General features: G+C 38.1%; 1 protein-coding gene across 1 annotated transcript in view; it reads left to right on the top strand.

Annotated features, from left to right (window-relative positions):
- The first annotated feature begins 3,078 nt into the window (after positions 1 to 3,078).
- Positions 3,079 to 16,057, top strand: part of OTUD7A (OTU deubiquitinase 7A) — a 180,088-nt gene continuing 167,109 nt past the window's right edge. Inside the window, exon 1 of the mRNA XM_074602099.1 lies at positions 3,079 to 3,098. The gene's annotated coding sequence lies outside the window, so the exon portion shown is untranslated. The remainder of the gene's footprint in view (positions 3,099 to 16,057) is intronic.

Here is a 16,057-nt window from a genome sequence, read left to right as displayed (position 1 = left end):
AGTCCCATTTATATGTATAGTTTGCTTCTGAAACTTGTTTCTAAGCTATGTTCAGTTTGCACCAGAGAGCTTGTTCACCTAGACAATTTCAAAGCGTCCCGAGGAAAGGTACTTTCCAAGAAACTTTTGGAATAGGGCAATAATAATAAGTGCTTCTTCTGTACTTCCAAGCAGCTCTTCCCCTCCAGGTCATCTCTGCTAGACTGTATCCTTGTAGAATTGTATTGAGGGATGGCAAGTTCATGTAGTCTTGGGATTTTCTTTTTCTAAAGCAATGTCTTTATATCGATCCTCTACTGTGATTTCAGTATGCAGATATCCTCTCTTGTACAGCCACTGCTTGTGGACTAGGAAAACAAGAGCATATTTTATATATTGTGTAGCATTGTAAACAATCGTTTCTACTTTAAGGTTCTAGCTGTTCTGTATGTGTTGTGCCTTGTAATGGTATGGTGGAAGAAATCCTCAAATTCTTAATCCCACAGAAAATGCTGAAAACGTGATGACTCCACGTAAGAGCTCTTAAATGGGCTATAGTTATTTCCAGTTATGTGCATTTTTGAGTATCTTTTCAAAAATTACGGTGATGTGATTCAGAAATGCCATGTTGGTTTTCCCAAAGGTGTTTTTCAGGAATTTGAAAAGAAACTGTAACTCATTAATCACATTTTTACCATCTGTAATTGTTTGTTAGGAGTCAATAATTGCTAAGTCTAACCCCAGACTTGAAAAATGTGTTTTCAGTGTTCTCAGTTATACTCTTAAAGACAACAGTGTATTCGGTCTCTGAGCAGTGCCAAAAGCTAAAAAACACCCCAAAACCATGCCAAAACTGTGTGAAATGACAGCAAATTGCTGCTGTTTTTCATTTTATGCTGGCCAATTGGCTGAAGTTACATGCATGGACAGATAGAGAGTAGGTTGTAGGAGTAATATGCTTCTTGAAAATGATGTCATACACATGGATGAATATCAGCCACATGGAATATTATTTTTGGAAAAGTTATCTTTGTTGATAACTTTATCTGACAGTAAATGTTTTTTCAAGGAAAGCCCAATACTGAGTAAGGAAACAAATGATTTTGGATTAATTTGTCAACATTCTGTAAGTTTAGTCACAGGTTCATCAACATGAAACTCCTTTGGAAGAAGTGTGTCACTTAGCATTAACGTCTTGAACTTGTTCAGTGCAAGAAACTTGAAACTTTTGAATGTTTCTATGGTTAGCAGCTTGGCCATAGGACAACACATCATCTGCTCTGTGGTATGTAGCCCTTCATCTATACGGTCTTATCTCAAGTTAAGAAAAGCGCAGCAAACTCAAGTAGCCTGAAGTCCTCTACTGACGGAAATATCTTCATTGCCTAGTTTCTGGGTGAATTTTGAAAATCGTCTCCTTTGGAAAGTATGACACGTAAATGTTCAGCTAAACAATTAGCTGAAAACCCTCCATAATAGTTATCAGCTGATCACACTATACGTACTGACCAACCCTCTCTGAATGACTTCTTTGTTATTTGGCATGACAATTTTTCCTGTGTTTTGATATTATTCTTTATGCATTCTCTTAAGAGCAAGTGGTAATCCACATGATAAACACAGGTAAACATTTGCTTTATTCTCTGCTAAGTGGGTCTGCTGCATAACCACAGCAGACGAGCTGTGGTTTATGGCTGCAGACTTTACAGTTTCTGTGAAGCTTGGTATCTAACTTGTCTGATATGAATATTATGTATTGCAGACAAGATATATACATCTAAAAAACTTCATGAAAATGATTTTGTGTCCTTAGTGACGGTTTAGAGAAATAGTTGCTATTTCAGTTCTGTAACAGAATACAGATGCTAACATCTCACTGTACAGGAATTTGGTTTTTTTCCTGTTTTTTTCTTTTCATGATGAAATAACTTAGTCCGTAAAGACACATGGAAAAGAATTAAATAAAACATGATTAACAGCATGCTTTCTGCAAAGCTGCTTTTTTCCATGAGAGAAGTGTTAGCCTACACAAAATATTTTATTGGTAAAGTTCAAGACTTGAGAACTTGTTTTTGTACTAAATAGGGATTAAAAACTATTTAATATTGATATTCTTTTGTGTAACCGTGACTTCCAAAATACTTCACTTTGAACTGTGGGCTCAAGTCATTGGCTTTGACTTTGTTTAATGATGATCGTGTCTCAGTGAATACAAAAGTAACTCTGTTTAAAAGTGAGTGTAAAACAACTGTCCTACGGTAAGGATGCTATAGTACAAGCACTGTCTACAGGGTAACGATAAAGAGATAATAGCCTGGAGATATGACAGTAAATTACAATGCAAGAGGAGGATGATTCAATCCTATTTAGATAATAATCTTTCAGAGCACTATACGTGATAAGTTACATAATGTAAGATTCTTGTGGTGTGCTTTTTGCAGAAACATACCAGAGGCCGCAATCCTCTAAAGTTGTTTATATTTGAAATGGCAAAGGAATGGCATAGAGAGGAGTTCAGGGGCTTGGCAGGGATGCCTGTGGCTTAAAGATCACTGTGCTGTCATAAGACAGACCGGTGTTTCTGTTTGCTTCCAGAATACCGCTGTTAAAGTCAAGCAATAAAGAGTCCTTCATCAGTGCGAAGACTCTCAGTTAAAACAATTTTGTGAAGTCTAAGTGCCACATCTCTTTAGTGCCTTTTTGTACCTGCTTCCATTTTAATAAGGCATATCAATCAGAAGTTCCTGCTTTTTTAGCTTTGCTGTTAAGGGTTAAAAGGAATCATCACAAGGTGACCTGTTACCTACTTGCCTAATTGCACAATTTTTAGGTTGTGGTTCAGATAAACGCATGGGAGAGTGGAGAAGAAACATGTATTCTACTTGTTTCTCCAAGGGGAAAAAAAAATGCTATGTGATTGTTTGCTGATGGTGCCACACCTGGTGAAGCACCTGGTAGAAATGTAGATTGTGATGGCGAGGCTCATAGTCTCAGTGGGTTCACCTGTACACAGTTCGCTTGTAGAAGGAATAGGGTTTTCCCTAGGAAAGCATCATTAATAAAGAGGGACAAACGGAACTTACTCAGAGGAATGAGCCTGAAGTGCTGGTGACAAATGTGTAAGGAAAGGATTTTTATATATGTAGATACACTGTCAGCTTCTTTAGCATGACTTTTAAGAAATATGTGGAAGTAGTAAGTTTTGTAAACCTAATCAAATAGACATCTGAGACCTGGCTTGTATGTGCTACAAAAGCTCTTGTGTGTTATACTCCGTTGCTTGGGTGAGCTTAGAATTTTGTTTTTTAGCTTCTTATTCACAAATGGTTTGATGGTGGTGTTCTTTTTTTTTTTTTTAAAGTTAGAATCTGTGCAGTCTGTTACAGACTAGCCTGCGGGGACTCCACTGCTAAGCTATAATTTTATAAATATAATTTAAATAAATATAATTTAAAAGGTACTTTTAAGCTTCTAGGGCATTGTTGTCTTTATTGTTTTGCTGCTTTTGTATTTTATGTCCCTTGGTTTTCAGAAGAGAGCCTTATTTCCTACTGATTCAGTTGGAGGCATAGTATGCATTGTGGTGCGGTTTCTCCGACGTTGGCTAACTGCTCTGTAGGCATTACTAGCTCACAGCTAACTTCTGTGTTCTCCAGGATGTTTGTGTCAACAGGAGGAATCTTATAGTCACAGCACAATGACGTTCGTTTAACCTTTGTTTCTGATAGTTGTTTGTTTTTTATGTGTCATCTAGATAGTGAAGAGTTAAAATAGAAGGAAGTACATGCATGAGGTGCAATTGTAATCAGAAAGCAATGTACTTTCCTTTGCAAACTGTTCCAGTGTAGGTCCTCTGCACAGGCTATAGTCTTCGGGATAAATCTACCCCAGTGTGGGTCCTTCACAGGCACCAGTTTCTGTCAGAAAACCTGCTTCTGTGTGGGCTTCTCTCCACTGGCTGCACCTTCCTTCAGGGCGTGCACCCCACACCACTCCCCCGTCTTCTTCATTGGCCTTGGGGTCTGCAAGATTGCTTCTCATCCTTTCTCCACTCCACCAACTGTTGAGCAGCTGCTTTTTTTTTTAATAAAAAAAACACTTTTCTGAAACACGTTTTCACAGATTGGCTCAGCTTTTTATGTCTGGCATGGCGTAGCTTCTGGTCTTTTACCACAGAGGCCGCCTCTGCCTCCTTACCAAATCATTGCCACGCTAACCCAGTAGATGAACCTTTGTTCCTCTTATACTAATGGCAAGGAGGAAGTGTGCAGAGGTGAGTGATAAGGGTGTGACTTAAATAAGGAAAAGGTTATATATGACTTTTTTCTTGGTTTTGTCTTTCCCTTATTCCCCCTCTCACCTTCAGCTGGCTTACATACTTGCATAGAGAGGCTGACGGCTCTAGTCTTCTCAGTGTCCACTAGTATATTTTACAGCTATAAGATGATTTGTGATACAGTTAACATGTCAAAGACATGTAGATGAGTATCCAGGTTTACAGATAAGAGGTAGCCTAAGCCTGTGGAGAATCAGCTTGCTGGTTCTTTCCAAGGTTACTTAGATTAGTTACGTGAGAAATACCTACCGGACTGAGGCCTGTAAAATTATTTTGTAGGCACACACCTAAAAATACTTAGGGCTTGCTCTGATCTTCCTGTAATTTTTGGTTATGTAATAAGGTATCATTAAACAAAATTAGTGATATTCTCACTGACTGCTACTTAGGCAAAACTGGTCCTAAACATATTCTATGCATATTTGTTAAGTACACACCTTGTGTTTAAAATACAGTATTCTGTTGTGAAGAGCTGCATTCCACTTTTTTCATGTGTGTTCACATAGGGCATTTTTTATTTGTGTCAAGTAGAAATGGATACTTTCCAAAAGAATTGTTCTTTTTTTCATCAATACTTCCTTTGAACTACCCTGACAAGAAATAACATTTCTGTCGTCTTGGCTTTTCAGACCTTCTTTTTTTACTGACTGTGCTGGTATACTTACCTACCAAATCGTAGAATCTTATTTGGCTTATAATTTTAAGATTTATAGGTTTAAAATTACTGACAAACATTTGGAAAACAGTATGATAACCTTCCCATTATATATCTTCAGAGACTAAAAGTTCAGTGTTCCTCTTGTATGGAGTCTTTGGCGCCTCTTGCTTTCCAGTGGCGGGGGTAGGGAGCGAACACGGAAGTCGTGAGGTTTCAAAATAAATATAATAAACCTTTTGCAAATATTTATGCATTATATGTGTACACTTTATCTGTAAAACTTGAACATGATGAACATGGTCTTTTGCAGGTTTTACTTTTTGAAATTGAAAACTGTGTAATTACAGACTTTAGCTTTGGTTTTCTTTCCGTTTAATTTCAACTGAATTCTGTGGCTCGGTCCTGTACTCTGTAACAGGTTGACCTGTATCTTTAGAAGCTACTAACACTGCATCCACACTAGCATCATCTTTGGTCGTTTTGATGATTAATTAGAGATTAAGTCACTCTTTGAGGAAACTGTTGGATGTCAATTTTGGTTTTAGAGTTCTACTTCATTGCCAGTTTGTGACAAACGGTTTCAAAGCACTATGTGCAATACCTCTGGGTCTGCCCCTACATGGACATCATTCAAAAAGAACATGAAAAATCAAAACACAATAATTTTTCTAGCCTGCATACCGGTTCCTGTTTTGTAACTGATCACTGCTTGATGCTAAATCACCTTACAGTTGCAGGCTCGGCTGTTTTAGAACCTCTGTGGAAATCTTACTGGAGGGGAGAAGGATTTCTACTTTCATCCAAGGCAAAATAGCTGGACTTTATGGAGTAACAGTGACTATGGCTTTGAAGAAAGCTTAAGCAGATAGTCATATCATAAATCGTAACATTTAGTCAGCAGGCTGTTAGTTATTACCTGATGCTTTACACAAAAGCTGAACTCTGCTGATAAGGTATAATGAGTTTCCTAAATCACATTTTGTATAATACAGCAAAATAGGGGGATAAGGCATTACTCACCTTATGCAGCTTGCTGAAGAGACAGGCAAGTAAGTGGGACGATGCTGGTAAAGGTGTTTAAAAAAAAAAAAAAAAAATCCTTTAAACCACTCTTAAAACTGGCACTGTTTCTGACTGTGGTGCCCAACACTGGAAACTGGACTGTGTCCTGGGGGAAGAAAATAACCTGATTTTTCTTGAAGGATGTAACAAAGAAAACACAGTGATACTGGGGGAAAATAAATACATTATCTCATGCCTCATTGTTTCTAGAAAAGGATTGCTTCATTCAGCATGGGAAATGTAAACAAAACAGCAAACAAAACGCTTTTAGATAGATGATAGAGAGATGATAAAGAGTTCGGTGTCATAGGAATAAAGAACCAAAAAGAATGAAATTTAAATTTATATGTTTCTTACAATGAAGAACCCATGATAACTAGCCTATTGAAGAGATTATTTCTTAACAGATAAAGGACTTCCTGAAATAGACAGAAGTGTTACTGAGAGAGTTTTTGTCTGAACAAAAAATAACATTAAGAGCATGTTAGCTTTGTTCCTTGCCTTGTTGGCAGCTGTCTAAATAGCATTCTGAATGTTAGGTGTTTCTCTTGTGTGGCAGAACTGTATTGATTTATCAATGTTCTGTGCAGTTTGCTTTGGTCATAAATAAAGAGTCTGCCATCATGATATTTATGCACAGAGTGAAGGCTAACGTACAGATTGTGTCCAAAGCTTCTGTGTAATGTAATACTTTTCTTTCATGTCTCTGTGGTTGCCCAGAAATGCATCTGTGTATGTTTAGAGCTACAATTAATCTAATTGCCTTTGAACATCCCGCAGCTGGATAAGAATACTTTGGGCAGGGAGTTTATCCAGTTGCTGAATAGGTGTGTCCTGGGCTTAGTAAACCCAGTAAATTTTCCTTCAATGCCTGTAGGATTCATGCAGAACGCTTCTTACCTTCACGCTCATGAAATGCAATATAAGCAAAGCCACAAGAGGAATCAGCAGAGGAAAGGGGATTGTTACTCTAGAACTGTTGTTGTGGGCTGTTCAGCTCCATCTGAGGTTCCTACAGCGTACTGTCCTTGTTTTGGCTGCTGTTCAGCAAAGAAACCCAAGTATTTCATAGTAGTTTGAGTGCCCCTGCCTTCTCTGCCATACAGGCTGCTACACAGCAACAGTCAAACATGAAATTGCTTTGGGGGTTGTGGGGGAGTGTTGTACTACTTTTTTCCTTATTGCAGGTGATCTATTTGCTTCCTGGTTTTCACCCTTTAATAATCTCTTGCACACTTGACGTTTTTCCTTCCTCTCATGCAAAGCTAGAAGAAATATTAGCTGCGCTTATTTCACGTCAGAGAAAAAGTCCTGAAGGTTTTTACTGGTTATTATTTCATTCCTTCCATGTTCATAGCATGTGTCCATAGTATTTCTCTGTCCGTGGACACTGTTCCACACCCCTGTGAACTAACTCCAGGCAAAAAGGTAGCAATAAACTTTCTGTACATTAGGTAAGCAACTGAGTTCTATAACCACTAAGGTATTTGAGCATTCCACTTGAAAATAATGAGAAGTGTCTGAATACATGGACCTGGATTGTGGGACTGTTCTGTACAAGTATTGCTACTGAGACAGGCAGCAATTTCATCCTTCTGGCATCTATTATGTGCTGGTGCGTCCTGCCCCAACAGAAGGGGCCCAAGGTGAAAGTGGTTTTTGAGGAGCAATTACTGTTGAAAGTCTGAGATGTTGATGGCTGCTGACTGAAGGTTGTGTTTGCTAGTGCTTGCAGGTGAGCATATCTTCATTTGAACAAATCAGTTTATGGTAGTGCTAGGGATCAGCATTTCCCAACTCATAAATCAAAGAACAGCATATGTATTTTTACTTAGTAAGCTTATTAAAAAAAAAAAAAAGGCACACCCTCCCCCCAACCAACAACTAACATTCTAACTTTTATTTTCTGCTTAGAAGAAAATGCCCTTCTTTATGATTTTGGCACTTGATTTAGGTCAATTGTTAGCCCTGCAAAAATAGTAAACTGTAGGCCTATGGGAAACACCTAAATGGCAAATTCAGGGGTGGGGGAGCTGAGTAGTAGTTCATTCTCTAAAAGGTACAACACTGGCGTGCTCCTGTATTCATGTTACTTTCAGTTCACAACTTGAATGAAGTGTGTTTTCCTGCTTCTGTGTTCAGCAGTGATGGTGTTAGTCCAATATATGAAGCAGTGACAATAAATCTGAATTGAGGTATGTGAACCTAAGCACTTTTCCACTGAAGACAGGCAGAGAGGGGAGAGGAAGAACAGTGAAGTTGGTTTGTGTTTTACTTCAAACAGGGATGATTTCACTAGTTTATACCTGAACCTCTTAGTTCTAGCTTTCTCAGTCATTAGCTAGCTAAAAAATGTGCAGTGTCTTAACTCCTCTTGTTGGAATAGACCATATACCTGAATGAGAGAGAATTTCAGCAATTAGCCATTTCTGCTGTTTTTTAGATGACGTTAATATTGTCTAATGGCAACAATGAACAGTATTTCCAGGTCATTTCACCTACCTATTTAAAACAATTGTGCTGCTGTCATGAGTAGCAATTAATCACTTTACCTTTGGACTGTGTTACGGCAACTGAAAGTCATAGAGCCAAAGTCTTTAAGGTTAGGGAATAAAAATATATACTTCAGTAGGTATTTGCATCTCTAGTTATTAGGCGGCTTGCAGAAGAGTGAGAGGGTACTATAAAATATATTTTCAGCTAAAAATTGATTCACATGAGTTAAATGAGCTAACTTATGTGGCCATTTTCTTAGTCGCAACTGAAATGAAATTTTGCAGGTTGTTTCAGAGAAGAGCTGCTAGAATTCTCACTAAAACCATAACCACCACCACCCCCCCCTTTCCTCCGTCAAGATTCCTGAGGTACATACGTAAAAAAAGTTTAGGCTAGAAAGATTTTGACATGTGTAAGCACATAAAAGATGAGAACGTTTGGAAAAATGTGTGTTTGACTAATTGTAGAGCAATTCTCAGTCAGTAAAGGTTGGGTTCAACCAAGATGGTAAGTCTGAACTGTTCCTTCCCTCCCCTTCCCCAGTTAGACTTAGAAAAAACAATAACAAACCCCCCACGCTTTGCAAGGGTATATTTTAGCAAACAATAGATTACATACTGAAACAATGTGTTCTTTAAGAGTACTAATGTTCCTTTATTTCAGGAAGGTTATGGTTCATGATCTTCTAGAAACTACTGGAAAATAATACAGCAGAAAGTGCTACAGTGTTCTGCATTTAAAATGGTGAGATCCTAGCACTGATGTATAAATACTGACGGATGCTATGGCATGATGCCCTTTGCCATGCTGCTGCTGCAGGACAGAATTGCTATAATACTGATAACATTGTCCCTCTGCTGCTGACACACTGTGTTAGCCATTATTGCTAAAGCTAATAGACAAGAGAAAATGGAGGGTATCTGTACTGTAATCAAAAGTTTGGTGTTTTATTGTTTGTTCTGTTGGGGTTTTTTGTTGTTGTTCTGGTTTGGTGTTGTGTTTTGTTTTTTTTTTTTTCTTAAATACATTGTTATATTGTTTCTTGTAAGGTTGTTTAATTGAAACCATAAGTCTGACTAGTGTTTTTTACTGCTGAGATTTGACAGGCATATTCGTCCTTACTAATGTGAATATTTAGCACATAGCAGAAAATTGGATCAGTAAATGTGGTGTTTGTGGTTGTGTTCGTTTGAATAAAAAATACACATCACAGACTAAACTCTCTTCACCAAAGAAGAGGAAAAAACGTCCTACCGTCTTTCACATACAGAAGGATATGAACTACGTTTTTTGTATCTGGGTAATTTTGTCATAATTTCACAGAATCATGGAATTTTCAGAGTTGTGAGGGACCTCTAGAGATCATCTAGTCTAACTCCTCTGCTAAAGCAGGATTGCCCAGAGCACGTTACTCAAGACTGCATCCAGGCGGGTCTTGAAAGTCTCCAGAGAAGGGGACTCCACAACCTCCCTGGGCAGCCTGTTCCAGTGCTCTGTCACCCTCTCCGTAAAGAAGTTTTTTCTCATATTTCATTGGATACTTCATCATCTTCGTCCTGGAGCATGTTGAAAATATCGTTGACTCTAACAGGAACTAAAACGACAGTTTTTATCAGTCAGTGGGAGCTAACTCTTCTGGTTTTTGAAGTACCAGAAGTGACCAAATGTAACGTTAAAGCAAATGCTTGCCAACGTCTGAGATAAAAATGCAGCAAAACCACACACAGGGTTCCTAAAAGGTTTTGCGTGCCTGAGTGAAAAGGTTTTAGCTAGAAAATGATGGTGCCTGCCTCTAGGCCTTAAGGAATTACATGTTTTTGATATGTATGTTCTCACCTCAGATTAGTAGAGAGCAATAGGTGACAGCGATGCACTTTCTCCTTTGTGATTGCCATATTTATACTGTTTATAGAGTTGTGAATGCTGGGGGTGTGTGAGGGAATGGACCACAGAAGATGGTGGGCTTGTGACCAGCGTTCACAGCTGAGCCTGTGATGAACACTTGATAACCCTGTCCTTTCATAGAGGAGGCAGTGCTCAGTCTCTAGCCTAGCAGTAGGCAGGAAAACTTGCATTAGCAACTGCAGAAAAAGACCAAAAGAGTACGGGCAATTTGCAACAAACAATTGAGCTTTTGAGAAGGGAATAGTCCTTGACTCACAGTGAGTTTACAGTACTCTTCCAGTTGTGTAGTCTTGCCTAGCTTCCCTTTCACACGGTTCCTGTGGGTAAAATAGACTTCATTGGTGTTTGCGTGCAGTGTACATGTATGTCAAAGAGAGGAAGCAAGTCCTGCTTTTTTTTGTTGTTGTTGTTGAAACACACGCACAGTCTTTGTGATTGCAGTGCAGTCCAGTAGTATAATCTCTCTGAAAAGAGTTTTAAAGGAATAAGGAACTTGCTGTCATACAGGTATTTTTTTCTGACGTGCTATGTTTGGCCCCCTGCCCTTTTGAATTAAACTTCAGCATTAATATTGTATCACTGGATTTGATAACAGAATTTTCATGTGCAAGCTAAACTAGAGAAAAGTCTGCCATTCTCTAAACATTTTGCTTTAGGAGCAGCACTAGCTTGCTTAATCAAGCAAAGCCACTTCTCTCTGAGATGGGAAGTTTAGGTGACAAATGTTTATTCCTTAAAAAAGCTTTAGTCATGAATGAAGGAGTAAATCAGAGCAAAGCCCTGAAGCAGATTGTATGTGTATGCCTTGATGTACACTTTATGTACAAGAGGGGGGCAGCTGAAGAAGTGAAGGATAAAACCATTGTGACTATGCAAACTAGTGGGGAAAATGAAAAGTTGTGTTTGGCTGCTTCTCAGATAGGTAGTATTTCTCTGGGAAATGTATTTGAGTGTGTTGCATCAATTCAATTTTTATTCAATGCAGACACCAAAATACATAATGTTCTTGATGTTTTTCATATGCTGTGACTGTTTATTTTTACCTTGCCTTTTAAATAATGTTCTGAGTGTCATTGTCTTAGAGAAATTAAATAGCTGATGGAGTGCAAGAAAAGAAACGGAAGCGCCAAGTGAGTCTAGATTATGACCAGTGTCTTTGAATGTTTGAGTTGCATCAGGCTTTTATACTAGCATAGGAATGGAAAATATCTTGTCAGAAACCAAATGGTAAAAATGTCCAAGTACAGTTTTCCAAAAATCTCTGATCTCAATCAGGCTCATGGTTAACTTATGGAGAATGTTGGTGATTTTTTTTTTTAACAACTGAGTGAGCGTGTCTCATCTGCAAGAGAAAAGATCAGTAGGCCTGCATGCTTTCTTTAACTTCTGTCAGTAATGGTGTTAGGCATGAGATTTTTCGTTAGATATTAGTGACTCTTGTGTTTTGAAGGAACAGATAAATACAGCATATCGAGAATACAGCACTGGAATTCAGGGCTACAGCATATTTTCGTACCTGTTTTTTTTTGTTTGTTTTGGGGTTTTTTTGGGTTTTTTTGGGTTTGGCTTTTGTTTAGTTGGTTGGTTTGGGTTAGTGGGGTTTTGATTGTTTTTTTTTTTTTTTTTTCCCCCCCTGGTGTTTTTGGTGTGGGCTGTGGGTTTTTTGGTTTGGTTTGGGTTTTTTTTGGGTGGGGGCATGGAGATGCCTCCATAGACACAGAGAAAAGAGAGCCCCCTAGCTACTGGTAAAACACAGTTACAGAGTTGCCCTGGATTTCCCAGTGGGGAGATAAATCGGTGTGCTTAATATCCGATGAGGTCTTTGATTTGATAGGTATGTAGGTGAGGTGGATTCTCACTGACAGAGAACACACCCAGCTGGGCAACCCACAGCTGTGTATATTCTCTGTCAGTGAGAACTTAAACACTGGTTTTGGGTGGGTAGTCTTGTTGGACTTTGTGCATAAATGCAGTGATTCTACTCAAACTCTCTGTGCTTGAACACTGTTTCTGATACAGTCAGAATTGTAAGCTTCAATATTCTTCTTATTTACGTTCAAAAATAAAGATATGGAGAGGCATTAATTAAAGAAGAGACATGAGAGGAACGCAACAGTGGTGCATGTGGAGAGATGAGCAGGTATTAATTGTCTATCACCTCCATAACAGGTGTGGTGACCTGCATGCTGGGTTAGAAAAATGGGTTATTTTTTGAAACAAGGTACTAAAATAAGCCATAACAAATGCTAAATAGTCAGAATCTATAGAGTTTTCTCAGTAGGACTGAGCAAGAGATTTTCTTTTCACAGCTGACAGCAGAAGTCAGGTTTTCTTTCCTCCCTTCATAAGGGGACTGATCTAAATTGCTTGTCCAACTCTGGCTTCCAGTTGTGTTTGGGGCTTCCATTAATGGTTAATTTGGGATTATCTGTACTGCCATCAGTTTTCTGTTTGCTGCTAATTTTTTGCGCGTGTTTAAAACTGCATATGTGGTCAAAAGATTTCTAGATGGAGTGCCAAGTTACAAATGTAGATACGAATAATACCTTCAAAGTGCATATGTCCCACTTTACACCTGTTTCTCTATCATTTTTAGTGCAAGGTGAATAAAGATGAGGGGAGGATAGAAATCTTCAAAAAAAAAAAAAAAAAAGTTGTTTTGTCTTTTTTTGTTTTTTCCAAATCCCCCAGGGAAGCACGCTTGAACCATATCATACTTGTTAACAAGCAATTTCTGAGTCATCGTGATATTGTTTGCTTTTCCTTTCAACTTCAGGATCCATGAAAAATTGGCAGAGTTCCAGTGCTGGGGGATATCTCTGCAACCCCCAAGACCAAGTGAATGGGCTAAATAGCGGGACTAAATTAGACGAAGACCCATCTGAAGTAGATGTAGCATTTCCAACTTACTGGCTCTGTCATCAAGAGCTGCTGTCTGCCAGCTGAGTTAGAGGAATCTGGCAAATCCCGTATATATTGCAGGATCTACCTCTAATAAATACTGTTCCGCTGTCAACCCATATTTCTAACTAAACTGAAGTTAATTTACAGCTCAGGGAACTGGCTACGTTCCCTGAACTAGCCCCGTTCTTCAGTTGCAGGTGAAGAGTTCAACTCTATTTGAAATTCTTCTATTGTTTCCAGCAGATGATTCAAATAATGAGTGTGAGACGTTCTGCCAGTTGCTAATTTTGAACTTCAATTAAATAATTTTTATATTGTGTACGTGTAAATACACTTAACATAAAAAGCCTCTTCTGAGCAATGTCAGATGTGTGACAGTCAACAGTATTACATTCTTTAATGGTGAAAAAACTGTATGCATGTTATTAGTTAATATAAATGTAACCTAGTTATTCCCTACGTTCCTTTGTAGCCTGTACGAGGTTTCTAATATGCTATTGAGTACCACCAGTACAAAAGTATTATGAGAGAGAACTTTCGTCCATAATCAACAAATCCTGTTCTGTCTTAATGAATATTTGAAATAGATACTGTCTCTAGCACTGAAGTTATGTATTTGCCTGTTAACATTTTTGTTCTCAGTATATATCCTTGAATATTCTCCCTCAGGTAGGTATGACTTTGTTTTCTCTATACGCATGCTCTTATCTGTCCGTATCTCTACCCTATTGAGTCACAAGACTCTAGGTTCTTTTTAGTATGGGGTAATTTCTGAGTTTGAATAAGTTCTACTGGAAACAAAAGGAAAAGGAACTTATTTTTTTCAACGGGGAAAAATAAATAATCCCTCACTAAAATAACTACCAAGACCAGTACTGCTGGTTAGAAAGGTAGAACAGCTTTGTGTCAAAACTCTTCTCAAACATTACATATTGATTTATTTGCTTTGTGCAGCATTGTTTTTGAATCGAATCACAAAGTACTCTGACTATCTTTTTAAGATGAAAACTACTGTTGGCTGTATACATGTGCTCCAGGCAAAACCAGGTGTATTTTCTCTTGCAGATCTATAATTCATTCTGTGAAATGATTAGACAAAGTTAATTCGTTTTTGTCACCTTGCAGAATCATAAATTACTACAGAACAAGTTTTGTGTTTTTAAAATATGTGAATACAATGTTCTTGGGCAAGTGCCTGCTTAGTAATGCAGGAATAACTTAATGTCTCTCTTTTTCTTTTCTTTTTTCTTTTTTTGTTTTTTTTCCCCCTAAAAAATGCCATGGCTTTTAGCATAGCACTTATCTGGATGAAATAAGCCCACTCACCTGTTGGTTAAAGGCAGTGGGTAGATCTGCTTGTTCCGTGTTCTCTTCTCTATGCTAGCACTGGAAAGGATGACTGTAATGATGGCAGTCATTCATACCAGGAAAGGAGTCAAGATTTCAACTTGATGAAGAAGCCAGTCAGCAGCTGCAGACTATATTCTTTATATATTTACTTATCTGTATCAGATTATTTCAGTGACCTAGAAGTCAGAGTTACATAAGCCCTTTTCTAGGAGGGAGGGACAGGGACGACAGACTGTTTTTCCTCTGCATTCCATGTGGTTTCTCCCACAAGTATTTAACTGAACTCCAGAAAGGAATACACTGGAAATGCTTTCTTTCATATGAGTTCATCAGTTCATTCCTATACTTACTTAGAAAATCTTTCTTTTAATGTTATTGGAATAACTAAAATGAAGCTCTTTTTCAGATAGATTACACTTCGGTTCTTTCCGTCTTTTCTTATACTTTGCGGTCCTTTTTATTAGAAAACAAAAATTTTGGATTAAAAAGAAAAAGTGGGGGGAGGAAGAGATAGGAGAAGCCTTTCAGTTGCCGCCTCTTATGTCTATTTAGATAGCAGTTACAAGTCCGCATTCATGACCAGTTAAATACAAGCGTGCACATATACTGGGCTAAAGTCTGAACCTCTAACAGGCTGAAAGTTGTATATTTTTCAGTTAATAGAGAAAATGCTTTTCAGATTTCTCTTTATAGCTATGTTGACTAACCTTGCTCTATCCTAATTAATGACTGACATAAATTTTGGTCATGCCATCTTTCAATTAGGTATCCTACAGATTTCACAGAATACTAATCTGGAATCAAGAAAAGGTGCGGCTTGGGTACAATCTGTACATGTATTTCGGTATTCTTCCAGTGCTGTTACTCTCTTTATCAATAAAAAGATAAGGTAAGCAAAAAGAAAAGAGATGATTTCTAAGAGAAGACCAGGATGTTCAGAGTGCTAGAGTGCTTGGAGAGTAAGATTCAATTTCGTGTTTAGTGGCAGACTTTGCCATGGTGAAAAGCAATGTAATTTTATTTTTTGAAACTTTTGTGGAATTGATTTTTCCAAGTCTCACAGGGCTTTTCTGAGGTTAAATATTTTCACTATGTAATCTCTTTTACAGTATGAGGTGCCGTACAAGTATTTAGGCCTTAATTGTAAAGATAATCTTCCTCATTTAGATTGGCATTTTGGCTCATGAATATTCTTGGGTACCCACAGGGATCAGGTCTGCAAATGTTAAGTGATCTGCTGGAAAATGTGCAGTAGTATCTTCCCTGACTACGACCTATGAACTTAACCAGAACTTTGGAACTAGCTATGCAATACAGGCTTTCAAATTCTCTGTCTCCTTCAAAACCTGTTGTAGTCTCTTTGTGAC

The sequence above is a fragment of the Larus michahellis genome, chromosome 9 (genome assembly GCF_964199755.1).
Source record: "Larus michahellis chromosome 9, bLarMic1.1, whole genome shotgun sequence".
In the NCBI taxonomy this organism is placed as follows: domain Eukaryota; kingdom Metazoa; phylum Chordata; class Aves; order Charadriiformes; family Laridae; genus Larus; species Larus michahellis.
Note: the sequence above shows the minus strand (reverse complement) of the source record. Positions and strands in the feature narration are given on the sequence as shown.